A 2277-nucleotide genomic window follows, 5' to 3' on the forward strand; every position below is an offset into this window, starting at 1 on the left:
AAACACCAGAGATGAATTGGGTACAAAATGTGAGCATATTCCGAATGAGAGATACCCCCAGGCTGCATTGTGTAAAAAACATCAGAAATGATTTGTGCACCAAATGTCAACAAACTGCTCGCCACCAAATTCACTAATTTGCCAAAACTGTACAACTGACTACCATGATTTGGACCATTGTTCCATTTTGCATTTTTATTTTTATTTTTATTTTTCATTTCCAAATCATTTCTCAATTTTGAAATAACAAGTGTGACTCCAAGAAGAGCGTCACTAAGAACACTATTAACCATTTCTCCAACTCACAACAGTAAAAATACGAATGACGTAGGCTGTATTGTGAGGAACATCAAAGATGAATTTTGCACCCATTGTCAACTAACTGTTTGCTACCAAGTTACCAATCAATTGGCATCTGACTACCACGAATTGAAAAATAATTCTAAATTATTTAGCTCTATTTTTTCAAATCAAGAATTTTTCCCAACATTCACCTCCAATTTTGGACCAGTAACTATGCCTCCAATCAAAGCGGCATGAAGAACACTAATACCCATGTTCTCAAAGTTACAACATTGTAAACACGCAGGACGACGCAGTCCTCTTTCTATTCCCATGAATGAAAAAGCTCAAAATACCGACCCGGAAGCTCAGCACTGTTACTTCCGGGTCGCAAGAGGCAGCAGAAGCGCAACGCGAAGCACGAGGACAGGAGCGTTAGGTATTGCCACGAGACCCTTCTGCAACCAAAAACCGCAAGTATACTGAGCCCGGCCTCACGCTAATACTGCGTCATTCCTTCTATCTAGCCCCCTCGAAGCCCTTGCCACACCGAAGGAGGTGTAACTAATATGCATCTCAGGTATGATTATGGCGCGTAGGGCGCACAGAGCACATCGGTATGATAGTTTTTCTCACCACGTGGGGCAACCATTATTAGCCTCAACATAGTAACAAACTGGATATATTTTTACGAATGAGTTATCTTGCATGTGATGTGTGAACAACGATGGCCACATATTTGATTCACCATTATAGTCATCCTAGTGGAGGGGCATTATCTAACTGCTAGGCAATTGCATATAAGTATATATGCCCTGTTTACAGCGGAAGGAGGTGTAACTGTTGTTCATTTCAGGTATATTTTTGACGCACAGAGCACGGCGGCATGAAAGATTTTCACTACGCGGGGCAATCATTATCATAATAAAGACAGTAGAAATTGCACTAATGAATGAGCATTGCCTGCATGTCACATGACAAACAATTGCCACTTATGACTTATCACGATAGTCTTCTGAGTGGTGGGGTATTTTCTGGACCCTACATATTTGCATATAAGTATAATTCATTGTCTATGAACCACTTTTTGCATGCACTAGCCTGTTGGAAAAAGAGAGAGTTGACACTGCCAATTACTGGGGGTTACGTAGTATTGCTATTTTAAGTTGCGACAATCTGCATTGTTTAGTAGTGAATTCACTACATTATGTGTCTCCCTTACCCCTCTTTGTGTATTTTTGTACGTTTGTGTATGTCTTTTATCATTATGTCTGAACTATAGGTACATCGTGACCTTGAGAACCAAGAAACAGGTTGAGAATTTCCCTTTTTCTACACACCAGCTTGCTATAAATATAATAGTTTAGCATCACTATCACCTTTCACCACGGGTCCTGAAGAAAGCCCTAAAGTCCGATTCACGGCATAGAGGGCTGAAACATGTTGGCCATTTTAAATTATTCTGAATGCTAGTGCGTCCTGAAAACTTAACTTTTTCAACAGAGCGCACATCACTGGAGCATTCCCCTAATGGGATCCACCCGAACCCAGATTTAATAAAAGTCCGTTCACTGGGTTTCCGGGGGATTTTTATTGTCCTACACTCCCTCCACATCACTGGGTCACTACTGTTTTTACCGAGGGTAAGATCCTCCTGGTGGAGGCTGCATACCGAAAACCCGATGATTATGCACACACGTGTCAGAAGAGCGGAGAATCAAGATATACCGCTTACCACGCTACCCTACACGTGCATGAGGGTTTAATTTTGGAGACACCGTTGTTCGATCTCCTGCATACCCTGGTTCACGCAGGACAAGTGATCCCTCCCTCTTGATTAATTCTAACAATCTTTCTGACAGTATATCATTCCATTAGATTGATGCAATTTAGTTTAGGGTGATTCTGGGTGTGCTCGAGCTTACTTGGCATAACCCATTCAGTTGGTTCAAATCAACTGGACTTTCATATTTTTGTTGCTATTTCTTAGGTTAT

Source organism: Lissotriton helveticus, chromosome 6 (assembly GCF_964261635.1).
Source record: "Lissotriton helveticus chromosome 6, aLisHel1.1, whole genome shotgun sequence".
NCBI lineage: Eukaryota > Metazoa > Chordata > Amphibia > Caudata > Salamandridae > Lissotriton > Lissotriton helveticus.